This window comes from Rhea americana, unplaced genomic scaffold, assembly GCF_003343005.1.
Source record: "Rhea americana isolate MKP2758 unplaced genomic scaffold, rheAme1 scaffold_472, whole genome shotgun sequence".
In the NCBI taxonomy this organism is placed as follows: Eukaryota; Metazoa; Chordata; class Aves; order Rheiformes; family Rheidae; genus Rhea; species Rhea americana.
In genome coordinates this window covers 224,842-239,944 of record NW_028186615.1, presented here as the reverse complement: position 1 = coordinate 239,944, position 15,103 = coordinate 224,842, and the positions used below count along the sequence as shown (strand labels likewise).

At 46.2% G+C, this 15,103-nt stretch overlaps 1 protein-coding gene and 1 long non-coding RNA gene across 2 annotated transcripts in view; both read left to right on the top strand.

The window, feature by feature from the left end:
• The first annotated feature begins 34 nt into the window (after positions 1 to 34).
• Positions 35 to 4,180, top strand: LOC146589253 (uncharacterized). The gene is made up of 3 exons (XR_014897228.1): positions 35 to 183; positions 1,933 to 1,991; positions 3,113 to 4,180. It is a non-coding gene; the product is annotated as an uncharacterized LOC146589253 (long non-coding RNA).
• Positions 4,181 to 14,625: 10,445 nt separating this feature from the next.
• DCHS1 (dachsous cadherin-related 1) overlaps positions 14,626 to 15,103 on the top strand; it is a 59,967-nt gene continuing 59,489 nt past the window's right edge. Inside the window, exon 1 of the mRNA XM_085316586.1 lies at positions 14,626 to 14,952. The gene's annotated coding sequence lies outside the window, so the exon portion shown is untranslated. The remainder of the gene's footprint in view (positions 14,953 to 15,103) is intronic.

Below are 15,103 nucleotides of genomic sequence, written 5' to 3'. Positions count from 1 at the left end.
GAGCCCGCCCTGCCCCGTCGGTCCAGCCCCGCCCCTCGGTCCAGCCCCCCGGAGACTGGCGTGGCCGGGCCGTCCCCTGCCCCCGGGGTCACCCCCCGGGATCCCCATCGGGATCACGGCCCCGGCCGCCTCACCGCCCCGCGCTGCCGTCGCGGCCCTCGCCGGATCCGCAAGTGGAGTCCGGTACTTGGGCCAGCTGGCGCGGGAGGGCCGGGAGCGCGCAGCCATGGCAACGGGCAGGCTCTACGCGCTAAGGGCGGGGCGGGGGCAGCAGCGCCGCGTGCGCCGGCAGCGCTCCCCGTGTAAGGCTGCGGCGCGGTCCGGAGCTGCGCCGAGCGGGGCGCGGAGCTTCCCAGCAGGGCATAGAGATTTCTGTGCAGGGAGCGCAGCTCTCCCTGGCAGGGCGCGAGATTTCCATTCAGGGTGACAAACCCTCTATGCAGAGTGCAGAGTTCCCTGGCAGAGTACTGAGCTCTCCATGCAGGGTGCTGAACTCTGTGAGAGGGAGCAGAACTTTCTGTATACGGTGTGGAGCTACCTGGAGGTAACTATGGCAGAGTGCAGACTCAGTAGTTCTGCCCATACAGTGTTCCTGGTGCTGCAGATTAGAGTAGAACAGACACTGGTGACAATATGTGCTTTGGGACACAGCTTCTTGGAGGTTCACAAGCTGGCAGACAAACAGGCATTGCTTGTAAAAGACAGGCAATGGCATGGAAATGTCTGTGGTAGAGTGGGTGAATGTTTCACGTTGTTTTTCTTGAAGCAACAGCTTGAGCTATGTCATGTCATTTTGTGAGCACTAGACTTGCTTCCTACTCAGTTTGTATACAGTTTTTGTACTCCACAAATCAATGTATTGTGTATTGAAAAGGTTAGAATCTCAAAATGTCACTTTAGTAGGGAATGGTCAACATCCATATTTTTAACTGGTACCCAAGCAGCTCAATCTTCAGCCCAATACTAGCATTTTATCAACAAGCACATTTTTTTTTCTCTCTGAGATGTATTTTATTCTAGAGATGCCATTCAGGTGATTCCTGATAGTAGCTAGTCCTAGCTGTTCCTGAGGTAGTTAGTCCTAGCTGTTGTAGCTATAGTATAGGATACAGTACATTATGGTAGTCCCTATATTCCTGTTTGTATTGTAGGTACACGCATCGTTTCTGTAGAGAAAAAGGCTTCCTTTTCCTCCAGGTTCCCTTTTGCCAGCTGTTCATCGTTTTGTTGATCTTGGCACATCTGTGGAATCTGGAGATGATACTGGGATTTACTTACAGTTAATACTTACAGAGGATACCAGCCCATTCTGCTGGCACTTTCGTTCCTGCAGTATTTCCAATTCTATCAGCATCCTGAGAGTGCTAATGGAAGGAAACATTTGGCAGTGTATCCGTGCTAGGTGATACTTGATGGGAATGGTCCGTGTTGCAACTTTTGTATCTGTACCACCTGCTATTTGGTGAGAATAGTCTAGTGCTGTAACTTTTTAGTGCCTAGAACAATTCCGCTGTGTTAAGCGGGATACAAACAAGTAACTAACAAGGTCATGGAAATCTGTGAGAAAGAACAGCGGTTGGTCACATATACATTCTGTGGCTTCCAGCCACAGAATCACCATGAGAAGCAGTCAACAYGAAGGTCAGAAGCTGAAGAGTAGTGAAATAGCGACCCCCAAAGTCAAATGTGGCCCCCGAAATAAGTCTGCACGCGTGCGCAGTATCATAGCCCGGTTATGCAACTGGGGCGGAGTTGGGCTAGACTCCCCGCACTTGCTGGCCCCAGGTGCTGGGACTCCCGCCTACCGCAAGTAATCATAAATGCTGGAGTTTTCCGAAGGAGGGTGAGGCTGCTACACAACAGCGGACCACGTTGCCTCCTCGGGGACGCCCAAAAAGATTGTGCCTGCCGACTCTCCCTCTCACCATGCAGATGATCGGGACAAGCATTGAGGTGGTCCTTCTCGAGATTACCATCGGGTCGGTCTGTTTGTAAGTATCTACTAACAAACTTCTTGCTACTGAAGAGTGTTGGTGTGTGTGTGTGTGAGTTTGTGCTGGCTTGCCAAACCAGATGTTTGGCCCCCAGGAATCTAACTAAAACAGGCAGCAAGTGGGGCTGATCACTGCATCTAGCTGTCCAAGGAAGCCCTTTCCAGTTCTATGTTTCTATATCCATAACGCTCTCCATTAACTCTGTGAGAAGACACTGAAACACGAACTGGACATCTAGGTTTAGCACAAGAAAACAGACCCACATTGTTCTGAGGGAAAGAGGGACAGGGAGTTTCCCTAGGACAAGGCACCACACGTATGCTGCATTAGGAGAGACTATATTGAATTTCCTTAGGAAGGGAAGAAAATTCTTGGGCCTACATGTCCAGTCCCTAGCTATCACAGCCAGAATGTCCTGTGATCACTCATAGGTTTATCAAGCTCTTGTTTAGAAGCAGATAGAATTTTTGCCTGTGTGCCTTTCTTACTTTGGAAGGCTATTTTGGAGCTTGATTGCTGTAATGGTTAGGAATCTTGTTGCATGTATTAATGGCCACTTTGTATCCCTTTATTCTTGATTCACAATTAGTCTTAATCTGAAAATATTCCTTTACCTTTCAAGCACTCACTCCAAATGTATGAACAGACAGCAGTTTTATCCCCTCTTGGTCTGTATTTTACCAGACTAAGCCTAGCTAAGCATGTTCTTCTAGTGGGAAGCAGAAAACTTTTACATACATTTTTGAGGGGGAGTAGATGCTTTATGCAGAGGGTATGTTGTTATGAAACTGGCACTTCTCTCTGGTTTGGACATCTTCACAGGCTGACATGGGAGAGAGGGCTGCCTCTTCCCTGGTGTGCACAGGCAACCTTTCCCTGCCTGGTCTCTCCTCCCATTCCTCTGAGGATTCCCCTGGGGCTCTGCACGACATTCAAAGCTTGCGGGGAATGCACAACTCACCCCAAATAACAGAAAACACGTAGCAGAGCAGCACAGGCAGCCAGGGGCCCCATGCTGCTCCCACCCCCAACTGGGCGGGCGGTCTGGGGAGAGGGGGGTACGTAATGAAAAGCATTTGCTGCAGCAGCTATCTATAGTCTTTTGTGTTCGGGAGTAGGCAAAGGAAGGCGTGGCCCTGTCTGCCTGACCTCAGAGTTGACGTCAGAGAACCCCAAATGAATAACAGGGACTGCTCCAGAGAGAGAAGCATAGCAAGGCTACCCAGCGTGGAAAGTGTGAGATACCAGCACCACCGAGAGAAGGTTTAAAATGGGAGGTGTTTGCCACAAAAGGGTACACTGTATCCACAGTATCAAGACTATGGCTTCGATTCAAGGTGAGCCAAATAAGTTTGGTTCTTTCTATGAGCTGGCTCAGCCACAGAAAATTTGTGCTTCTGATCTACTACATCTTAACCATGTAGTTTTCACACGTATCAGTTGCACTACAGTCTTCCTAACAGCTTGAATCTGGGAAATGGCTCTAGAAATGACAGAAAGGTTACACATCTGTGTTGTGCTATGTAGAAGAACCATGTCTTCATAATATGAAGCTAGTCAAAATACTTGATTCCTAAGCTACCTGTATCATGGGCCTATTTTTCCCAGCAACTGCAACAGTGAAGGGTTAGACTTCTTTGCCAGTCGAATGTTACTGGACCCGAATCTGCCAGTCTAGCACAATATGGTAAGGATTGCATCCTGGGGAACATACTGCATGAATCTCAGATCTCAGTTATTTTTTTTCTATGGTGATACCACAAAGAAGCCTCAGTAACAGGTCAAGGCCTTATCAGGCTAAGGCCATTGTGCAGATGTTACAAAACTCAGAGGTAGATAACACAATTTCTAAGTCTTACATACACACACAACTCTGAATGTACAACCTAAATAATTAAATAATTCATAAAATGCAGCCAGCTCAACAAAAAGTCTTTGTGATTAGCAAAACAAGTCACAATCATAGGAACCAATTTCCTAGTCATTGTTGAATATAGAATCATAGAATCAGTAAGGTTGGAAGGGWCCTCTGGAGATCATCTAGTCCAACCTCCCTGCTCAGCAGGGTCACCTAGAGCATGTTAGACAGGGTTGCATCCAGGCGGGCCTTGAAGATCTCCAGAGAAGGAGACTCCACCACCTCTCTGGACAACCTGTTCCAGTGCTCTGCCACTCTCACAGGGAAGAAATTCCCCCTCACGTTCAGGCGGAACGTCCTGTGTTTCAATTTTTGCCCATTGCCTCTTGTCCTGTCACACAGGACAACTGAAAAGAGTTTGTCCCGGTTCCCTTGACACCCTCCCTTCAGGTACTTGTACACATTGATAAGATCCCCCCTCAGTCTTCTCTTCCCCAGGCTGAAGAGGCCCAGCTCTCACAGCCTTTCCTCATAGGGCAGGTGCTCCAGCCCTCTGATCATCTTCGTAGCCCTATGCTGCTCTCTCTCCAGTAGCTCCATGTCTCTCTTGTACCAGAGCCCAGAACTGGATGCAGTACTTGAGATGAGGCCTTATCAGGGCTGAGTAGAGAGGCAGGATCACCTCCCTCAACCTGCTTGCAACACTTTTCCTAATGCACCCGAGGAGACCATTGGCTTTCTTGGCCATAAGGGCACATTGCTGGCTCATGGTCAACTTGTTTTCCAGTAGGGCTCCCAGGTCCTTCTCTGCAGAGCTGCTCTCCAGAAGGTCAGCCCCCAGCTTGTACTGGTGCGTGGAGTTATTTCTCCCTAGGTGCAGGACTCTGCACTTGCCCTTGTTGAACCTCAGGAGGTTCCTCTCTGCCCAGCTCTCCAGCCTGTCCAGGTCTCTCTGAATGGCAGCACAATGGCATCAGCCCTGGTGGAAAGGTTGATGTGACACACAAACCTTTAAGAAATAGTAATAATTGACATATTGATTATACAAGTAATGTATATTTCTGAACAAGATTGTTATATGTTTGCTCGTAATACTAGTGGAGATATGTTGATCTCCTAGGAGGTTCGCTTCACTGTTTTATCCCCATGTAACACTGTATTTTATTTTTTATTTTCTTGTTAATAAACCAGAACTTCATTAAATTATGTTATCCATTCTGTGTTGAAGGATAAGAGCTTGGTCTTAGGTAATGCTATGATTAACTCTTTCTTTAAAACTACTAAAGCTTTCTGTAAGATGTCTTGAAATCTTCTTGAAGGAGGAGGATGCTCATGTGCTTTACATCTAGTGATACCAATCCCTGCTCTGGTTTTCAGCTACCTGGTAGGGAGTACTCCTCATCTCCTGACTCATCACAGAGTTCTTGTACTATCCACTGCCCTCTGCATTTTACATAACACATTCCCAAACCTATCATCTGCTGCGTTTACATTAATTGATTCTCTGGATATTTTATGAATAAACATATATTGTGGCAAAACACCCATAATACTTCTGATAAACTAATAAAGCGTTTTATGCTATATTCCACTTTACTCATACTATTTAAAGACATTATCACACCTTCTCCATCTGCATTGTCTTTCTGAATTGTTCAGGCTCATTTGTTGTCCAATGTGGATTTTTTCCCCCAAAAGTATGAGCAAGATAGGAACCTTTAACTTCCATTGAGGCAAGTTTTAGTAGTCACCTTTCTGCCTTTGTTCAGAGGCCTGAGGTATGGAGATGCTGCCCTTTCAAACTGCTTTAGTCAGCAGACTTAAGCCTCTCAGAGCTTTCTCTGTATTCTAGAGATAAAAATGCTGCCCTGTTCTCCCCAAAAGCAAAAATTAAATATGGCTATTTTCACAGTATCTTTGGTGAGGTGAGAGCCTTCACAAATCTGGCTCTTAATTTCTCTGTCTCAATTCTGCATTTAAAAATGGGAATACAAACAAGTTTCCTACCTCCAAGGTAGAGCCTCAGAAAAAAAGGAAATTTGAGACCTCGGAGAGAGATGAGGGATTTCTGTAAGACATTTGGCTTAGTAGTACATGATGAGCTGGTTAAACACTGAGCAGTAATTCTTGAACTTTTGATTTAAAGTCTGTTGCTGTATTTAATAGAGGAGAAATGTTATCCAGCAGGATTGTTTCTAGAAGAGTCCCACAAAACAGTTCACTATTACAGATTGGTGGCTGTGTCCTGGAAATCAGGATTTAAAGGATTTATTGTCATATTAGATGACCCATAGAATGTGAGTTCTCAGTATGATGATACAGCCAGACAAAAATTTATTTTGAAAAGCATATTAAAAAAAGGCAATATTATATCCAGTGTATGGCATAATGTCAGTGTTCTGGGGTTGGTATTTCAGACCTGTTCTGATTTCAAATTGGAAGGAGTTCTGGTTTAAGACCTCTTTAGTATTAAGAGAGCCATCACATAATCTTGTTAGTTTTCAAATGGTTTTAAAGTTATCTGATCTAGTTCTACGAGAGGGCTTGCATAAAATGGAGTTCCATCTGGATTTAGACTGTGTTTAAATTTTGTTAGGGTCCCAGGTATGCTTTCTGTATTCCTCTGTCAGGTGACATTATTTCTTATCAGTCTCCTGAGTTTCAGGGAGCACTAGTGTTACATTGCCAACAGACATGATGTTGCTTTCTTCGAACGACAACTCTCCATCCACAGAATGTTAAAATGAGAATCACATTCACCAGTTGCTTCTCAGAATTCATCAACTTTTCATTCTCTCTGCTTTACCCTGCTGTTGTCTCTGCTCTTAGGAACTCATATCATAACACAGACATCTAGCCAGTCTCCACGGAGTCTCTGGTCCCATGAATTTGGTCTTGTTTATAGCATCTGAGTCAAGATGTCAAACCAATAGGGCCTCACACATAGATGGTAAGGGAGGAAACGATATAAATTATACTAAGCCCTGCTTTCTTGTGGTGAGATCTCTATTTGCTAGAAACTTCTGGCCTTTGTTCTGGGCTGGGAATGGGTTTCATAATGGAGAGGGAGGCACTTTCTATTCTGAGTGGAGAAAGCAGTACTAGGGCAGGTTTTAATTATCTCTCATCAGTGCAGAGCAGTCAGGCTGCTGTATAATTGCAGGAGTGTATGAGCAGTGCCATCCCAGTCCAGTCTATTACAGTGAGAAGCGCTGCAGTAATGGAGCATGTTCTCACCATGTGGAAAGGGATCCTTGTTGGAGGATGAGACTAGTTCGTAATAAGATCCAGAATGGAGCCCTTGCCAAGGGGAGAGGAATCCTTCTGCAAGGCTTGGAGCAATAGAATAAAGCAAAAACAGAATAGAAATGGAGGGGATTCACAACAGGCTTTTCTCACTGTTGTCTCATTTCTCAACCCTGTTGAGGCAATGCTATACTATGGAGGATGGTACTTGGCTTGTCCTTCTAGCCTATGCTAAGGACTAACATAAAGCTTGGGCTAYCTAGCAGGGAAATCTGCAAGCATGTGGAAAATGTACTTTTCTTCTTTTTTGGACTAGATGATCTCCAGATGTCCCTTCCAATCTCAAACATTCCTGTATTCTGTGATGTTAAGCACCATTGGACCCAGTATTGACCCCTGGGGTGCTTCACAAGTGACTGGGCTCCAAATGGACTTTGTGTTGCTGATCACAACCCTTTGAGCCTTTCAGTTCAGCCAGTTTTCATTGTCCCCTTACCTCGCCTACACTTCATCAAATTGTCTGTAAGAATATTATGGTAAATGATAGTGTCAAGAGCCTTACTAAAGTCGAGATAAACTGCATCCACTGCTTTTCCCTCATCCACCAAGCTAATCATCTAATTGCAGAAGGCTATCAGCTTCATTAAGCGTTATTTCCACTTTGTAAATTCCTGCTAAGTACTCCCATTCACCTTGTTGTCCTTCATGTGTTTGGAAATGGTTTCCAGGAAGTTTTCCTCCTTCRTCCTCCAAGGGATTGAGGTGAGACTGACCAGCCTGTTATTCTTTGGATCTTTCTTCTTGCCCTTCTTGAAGAGGGGAGTGATGTTTTCTTTTTTCCAGTCCTTCAACACCTCTCCTGATTGCCATGACCTTTCAAAGATGGTTAAGACACTTTGCAATTACATTGGCCAGCTCCCTAAGCACTTGTGGGTTCATCCTGTCAGGTCTCCCGGACTTGTGATGTCCAGTTTGTTTAGAATCATAGAATCGGTAAGGTTGGAAGGGACCTCTGGAGATCATTTAGTCCAACCCTCAGCATAGCCCCATACAGGGATTGAACCCATGACCTTGGCATTAGCAGCACCACGCACTAATCAACTGAGCTAAACCTGCATTCCTGAAATGTTCCCTAATCTGATTTTTCACTTCTGAGGGTAATTATTTCTTGCTCTAGACTTTCCTACTGATCTCAGGGGCCTAGGATTCCTTAAGACTGGTCTTAACAGTAAAGACTAAGGCAAAGAACACATTGAGTATTTCAGCCATTTCCATGTCCTTTGTCACCAGATTCCCCATTCAGCAGCTGACCCACATTTTCCCCTCATCTTGCTTTTGGTGCTGATTCATGTTCCTTGCCAGCTTCAACTCCAGGTGGGCTTTGCTTTCCTGACTCTGTGCCTGCATGCATGGACAGTGTCTCTGTATTCCTCCTGGTCACCTGTCCCTTCTTCCACCTTTTGTATGCCTCAAAACATGTATGTTATTTTTAGATCTTTAAAAATCCATAAGGTGATTCATAAGCCAAATTTTCTTTCTCTCCCTTTCCTTCAGCTAGGCCAGATATGGTGCTTAAAAACTGTGTAAAGCAGGATCAACCATGTGGTGGCTTATAGCCTGATTCTACTTTTGGAGGAGAGGGGCAGTTGTGATTCAGCCTGGAGGTCTGAGTAACCTTTTAAAGTAAATTATAGGCTTATATGTATATTTTATTCTATGGGGTTTTTTTTGAAACTGTGAATGATTTTGATATATTAGAGTATTTGAGTCTAATGGATGCTGCAATAGTTTTTGACTTTTGTAATTAATTTAAATATGCTCAATTTAGCACAGAGGTGCTTTGGTCTGTATCTGAGACTCATAAGCAGTGTTACAATACGAATAACTAATACTCATAATACGAGATGAAGATTGTGTGATTGTGTGTTTATATAAATTTCCAGTAGATGGAGCTGTAGCATATCAGTTCGCGCGCCTGTGTGTGTGTGTGTGTGTGTGTGCGCGCGCGTGCGTGTGTGCGCGCGCGCGCGCGTGCGTGTGTGTGTACGCGCGCGGGGGTATGCGGGGGTGTGTGTGTGTGTACATGCATGCGTACAGGTATGTGCATGTTTACGTGTATTCCTCTAGTTTAAGAGACAGTTTCCAGTGTCTATTTGTAGCAAGTGTATTTGGTGCAGCTCAAATGCCATATATGCATGTGGCATATTTAGCAAGGACTGTTTCATCACAGTGCACTTTTTTGCAAGTTTGGCTGATGGCATATACAGGAGTGTATAGTATTTGTGCAATATTCTTTTTCTCCCCTTCCTAGGGGAATCACCAGATCTTACATATTTGTTTCAGAACGTGCTCCTCTGTGACAGACAAGAGCTTGAACCCAAGGCCCTGAGTGAGGAGATCTCAAGTGTAGATGAGTGATTCCTGGAGAGTAACCTCATCCCTACAGACTCCTCCTCTTGGTTCGCTGCTGCTAGGCAGAAGAGTCCAATGGAGTTGACAGAGTGTGAGTGAGACTTGACTCTGCTGATCTCAGAGCCTTTCCTTCCTGAACAAACATTTTCCATTCTGAAATAATCACTTCACTATATATAGAAAGCACCAGCAACCTCCAAAGCAAAAGCCTTGTTCCTTAGGAAGGGATATTCCTCAAAATTGTTTTCTTCCTTTTCAAAACACCAGTGAACCCTTTGCTATCAGTTTTGTGTCTATCTGTGAATAGTGTTGATCAAAGGCACATGTTCAGCTCACAACAAAATAATCCAGATTCCCCATGTTACTCCCGTGCTCCCCACCCCCCACTTCATGGATTTGAGACTATGTCTATAATCACAGTCTGCAGTATTTTGGAAACCACCTCCCCATCTCACTTCCTCCCAGCTGATTTTCAGGGGAACTGAAGGAGACTTGTTTGCTACCAGGGAGGAAGTCCAGGCCCTGTGAGCAGCTAAGAGGCACCTATGAGAATGGGACGCTTTAGTCTGTATGCTCGCAGAGGCTGCTGCCAAGTGAGGTCACCCTGCTGCAGAAACGTGGATGAAGAGATTCCAGAAGAGGAGGATGGAAGAAGCCAGGACAGGAAGTAGAGCAGTCAGTAACACGGTGCTCAGCTCAGTCAACTCCCCTCTCTGGAAATGTTGATTTCAGTTTTCTCTTGGCTCACAGACTGAAATGTGTTAGATGGTTTCCTTCTTATTCCCTTTTCTCATCATAAAAATCATTCCATGGTTTGACACAGTTCAGCCATGTCTTTGAGAGCATCTAATGGGAGCAAGCAGTGCATAGGTTCAGAGGGCAGTTCAGAGGCTAGGACTGGGCAATACAGTCTGTGACTTTTCTAAATTATATAGCTTAGAGAACCTCAAGGAGAGATTTTCATGCTGAAACCACTTCTCAATCTAGCTGCTTCCAGAAGAACTGCCAGAGCCTTGCCAAATTTCCAAGATTATGAACGTTCTTATAAGCAAATTAACAGAAACCATGAACTCTCCCTGCTGTATCTTAAGACTGTCTGTCATAGGCAGCCGAGGGATAGGGTGCTCCAGACTGCTCATGACCATAACCTCTGGCATGGAAATATAGTGGGGAGTTGCAAGTACTTTATGTGGTAGGATCTCTGTGTCCATCCAGCCAAGCAGGAAATACAGAAATACTTGTCTACTGTAAGGTCCAAAGCCAGATGATTGGTTACATCCTGCATCAGTAGAGCTGTAAAGTTGAGGTAACAGCTCTTTTTGCCAGCTGGGATGACCCTGTGCCTCTCTATATTTCATGGGTTTCAAGGGCATTTCGGAAGGCAGAGGCAGACTTTGGATCTCACATGAAAAACTTATTCCTGTGTTAGGGACAGCTTGCCCCCCTCTCCTGGCCACATACACTCCTAGCAGGTGCCTGATTTCTTTTATTTTTAACTTCCATTCTCAATGCAGGAAGCCTTTGCTTGCTGTGAACATCCGGGAATCAGGGTCTAAGCATATCCTAGAAGGATTTCCTGTTTGGGACTTCTGAGCTAGACCCCATTCTGCAAGAGTAGGAAGCTTCTGAACAACTGACTCAGTCCTACTGGGCTATCTGCCAGATTGCTCCTATCCAGTTCAGGAACAAGATGCCATCTAACAGGAAGGTGCTAAGCTACCAGACCACTCCCCACCTGCTATTGAAAAGGGTAGAAAYATGCAAAGTCCAGTATGGGATAAGGATGTGCATGGCTCCAGGATCAGGGTCATTGCTGAAACCAGTTTGCCGTGTTGCACCAGCCCCTACTGTAGTTCAATCTCTCATTAATCTCAACACACTCATTAAGCAGCTTCAAATTTTGCTTGAAAGGCATGATAAAGCTAGAAACCTTGCAGTCCTGTCCCCAATTTAACAACTACTGGTCACCTTCAGCCCTGGATAGTTGAATAACATACTTCTGTTCCTGTTTCTGTGTCTTAGTTGCTCTTCCAGGACATAGCTAGCCTTCCATTCTCTCATCAACTTGAGAGATGCCTGCATGACAGAGCCATTGTTCAATATCTCTCTAAAAGTTCAAGTACATGTTACGGGTCTGTTCTCCCTCCCTTGCCAAGGGGTTCCAGGAATATCTAGTAAATTAGATTGTATTCCGAGATCAAAAGGGATCAGCTAATTTCCACCCCCAACTATAGACAGTATTTGTGTACAAATTGAAGGATTGAGAGGTTTAATGATCTGGGATAATGCTATGGGGCTGAAGAATAACAAACATCACAGATATTGAAGAAGGGGAGACTGAAGAGAAGAATGTGGGGAAATGCGGATTTCTCGCAGTTGCATACAGGGTTCAGAGTGGATTTTAAAGGGAAGTAGTAATTTGAAGACATGACAATAAATGGAAAATACAATAAAATGCAGCAGGTTTATCAAATTATGCCAGATTGTCACATTACATAGATCTCTTTTTAAGTGATTTTTTTGTGCAAGGAAAGGAGGTAGTTTGTTTGGAAATGGATTCTGAGAGAACATGCTCCACAAGCTTTCCAGGTATAGAGATGATGCTGACAAGCTGATGGTTCTTTGAGTTCCTTCTTGCCTTTCTTAAAGGTGGATGTAATGTTAGCCTTTCTCCAATCATCAAAGACCTCTCCAGTTGGCACAGTTTTTCATATATGATAGCCAGCAGCCTCATAATTACATCTGCTGGCTCTTTCAGGGTCTTCGGTCCCATGAATTTGATTAATCTTGCACAATGTGTTTGCACCTAGACCAAGTAGTAACCAATACGTATTAGAAACCAATGGATGGTATATGCCAAGATCATTTTGTGGGTCTCAGTCTTAGCAATGTAGAAAAAAAAAATCTTAGCCAAAAGCTGGAAATGCCTTAGTTAGAAACCACAAGAAATAACGAGGACCTATGTGTGAGTTACATGTAAGATAGTAGGATGATGCAACTATGAAAAAGCAAATGTCATCCCTGAGTACAGTGAGCAAGAGATTTCCGGGAGAGAAAGGAAACCTTCCCTTAAGTGCTTTCCTATAAGGCACAAATGGCACATCTGTGGGAATTATCATCCCCTGTGTTGAAGACAGATCTGTTTAAATTACAACACATAAATGTGGAAGAGCAACTAGAATAATAACAGCAGTAGATAGCTGATCATGAATCAAAAGTAAGAGCATGTGGTTTGCTTAATTTAGAAGAAGAGAGGCCGAATGAAGAGCTTGCTGCTCTTTCTGAAAACATCTAGGAGTGAATAAGACCTAAAAAAAAAAAAAATCTTAAAACAAAAATAAAGAGGAATAAATACGTGATGGCTAAATCAAGGCTGAAAATCTCCTTGTTAAAACTGAGGGGTTTTGGAACATCCACAAGACCCTAAAGAGAGTTACTGGGAGTTATCTCAAGGCTCTGTCTAGCCCAGGGCCAGTCTCCAACAGCAACTACAACTGGATGCACAGGAAGGTATGGAAGAACAGGAGAAGAACATACAACATATCACCCAAGCATACCCTGCAGCCCAACTCTTTGTGACTGCTGGGCTGGAGATGGTTTCTCTATATTCAGGAACTCTCAAAGGATTTCTTTTTTGTAAACTAATCTAGACACCCCTTGAGCTGATGTAAACTTTGAACATCCACAGCAGTCTAGGGCAAGGAGTTCCTCAGGTCCACTACCCTTCGTGTGACATAGCACCTTCTTCTATATGTTTTCAACCTGGCTTCTGCTAGGATCATCTGATGCCTCCTTTACTCTTATATTGGAAGAAGCAGCAAACAAAATCAGTCCCTGCTCACATTCCACAGACCACTCATGATTTCATTGTCCTCTTTTATATTCCTCTAAACTGTCTCCTTTCCAGAATGGAGAGTCATTGTTCCTTGCATTGAAGCTGATCTGGACCTTTGATCATCCTTGCTGCCCCTCTCTGAACCCTTTCCAGCTTTCCTGTAACCTTCTAGAGATAGGAGTAGAGGGAGAAATGAATTTGCCAGAAGATAAAGCCTAGTGAGTTTATAAGAAGAGTTACAAAATGTGCTGTTCAGGGTCAGTAAAAGTCATCTTTTAGGTCAGTGAAAATAATCCAGGTTTACTTTTTATTTCTAAATCAAGCTCAGCCTCGTATTTAGGAAGGGCTCAGATACGCAAATCCTGGAGGAGTCCCTCTGTTAAACTGACCTGTTGGTGAAAGCTCATGGGCTCTTTTTGAATTAATTGCCACTGATGGAAGGAACCTAGGTAACTTCCTGATGAAGCAGACCAAGCTGTGGCCTTTAGAATACATGATTTTAGGAACAGACTGCTACAGCCAGGAGTCAATGGCTGTGTCTCTACTGAGAAATAGGAGGGTCAAGGGCTGATTATTGGCCCCAACGCTGAATGGCCTCCAACAGACACACCAAAATTGCTGTGGTCTGTCTGCTCTGGTTAGAGCGTTTGGAGGAAATCAGTTGGCCAAGCTGACCCAGGGAGCCAGCCACTAGTGGAGCAGTTTAGAGAGTCATGGGCGACTGTCTAATACTCTAGTCCTGTTTTGTTTCCAAGTATACACTGGTGGGCCCCAACCACTTGCATAGCTGGCACTATGGATGAGTACCTTCCAGCCCAGGCAGCAGAACCCTGACATGAGTCGAGACATAGACAGGTTACAGGAGCTTGAATCCTGGGCTTGGCACTCAAGAATAGAGCTCTTGCAGGGAGCAGAGAGTGGGCTGTGTCTCTGCAACCATGTCCCCACAACCCTCGACGCCACCCGCGGCCTCCCTCCATCTTCTGACCAGYGCTCTCCTTGCCCAGTGCCGTTCCACCACTGCCCTGCCCCTTGCTTCTGCCTCCCCCTTCCCTCGCGCTCCTGGCGCCCACTGCCTCCTCCACATCCCTTCCTTCCCCGTTTGCGCCGGCCCTTTCCCCGCCGCTGCTCCCTGGCCCCTTCGTGTCCCACGCCTAGCCGTGCGGTCCACTGCCCCGGGGCCGGGCTGCCCCGGGGCCGCGCTCCGACGGCGCGCTCCGGTGGCGGGGCGGGGATGGAGGCGGCGGGGGGAGAGGGGGGCTGAGGGCGGCGCTGGGTCGGGTTTCAGCAGGAGCCTCCGCGCCGAGCCAGCGCCGACCCGCCGCCCATCGCCGAACACTCCGCGGGGCGGCCGCGGCACCGGGGCGGCCGCGGCACCGGGAAGCCGGGACACCGGGGCGGCGCGGCATCAGAAGCTACCGGAGGTGACGAGAAGCCGTCAGAGTACCGGCGGTAACGGAGTGCCCAGGAGTACTGGAACGGCCGCTGCGCCGGAGCACCGGGATACCGGAGCATCGGGGTGCTGGAGCAGCTGCGGGCGGCTGCGGGACACCTCGTCGGGGCCGGATCCTGCGGGTTTTGAGCGCCGCCGGCGCGGGACGCACGGTGTAAGTGCCAGCGCCGGGAATGAGCCCGTTCCCGTTCCCGCTGCCCTGCCGCCCTCGCCCGGTGTCCCGAACAGCACGGCGGGCCAGATCAGGCCGGGCCGGGCCAGGGCCCGGGCGCTTTGTTCTGCCTCCGCTGTGCAGACAATGGGGC